This window comes from Lupinus angustifolius, chromosome LG20 (genome assembly GCF_001865875.1).
Source record: "Lupinus angustifolius cultivar Tanjil chromosome LG20, LupAngTanjil_v1.0, whole genome shotgun sequence".
NCBI classification, from domain to species: domain Eukaryota; kingdom Viridiplantae; phylum Streptophyta; class Magnoliopsida; order Fabales; family Fabaceae; genus Lupinus; species Lupinus angustifolius.
Genome location: NC_032028.1, coordinates 9,194,447 through 9,194,935, shown reverse-complemented (window position 1 = coordinate 9,194,935; position 489 = coordinate 9,194,447).

The following is a 489-nucleotide window of genomic DNA, read 5'->3' as shown; positions in this document are numbered from 1 at the left end:
TGAATTAGGGTACTGCCCAGAAAGGAACCCAGGATGCTACGGAACGAGATTGGCTGACTGTAAGAGGCTTGGTCTGGGACCGTCCAGGGTATTCAGCGATGGTGTAGTGGTGGGATGTATTTCCTTTGTATTACGTGTTAACGTAAGATCGGGACCCACAAGAAGCATTCCTGAGGGAGATGACTTAAGGTGGGCCGAGCATGGTAAATATGATTAAAAGATTTAATCATCTAACTGCGGTTAGTGTTCATATGCATATGGTTAATAATGGAGTAGTGGAGAGGAAATTGTCGGTATGAGTTAGAGCACCGTGAAGTAAGCAGGGACGACACTGATTGGACGGTGATTCGCCAACAATGTCTTGAGGGAGAGTCTGGGTGAGACGATTCCCTTGTATTCCTAGGGAGGTACTCTGTTGGATCGGACAGTTCTCACAGGCCAAACTAGGTAATCTTTGACAACCCCTGGATTGCATTCGTGATCAATGAG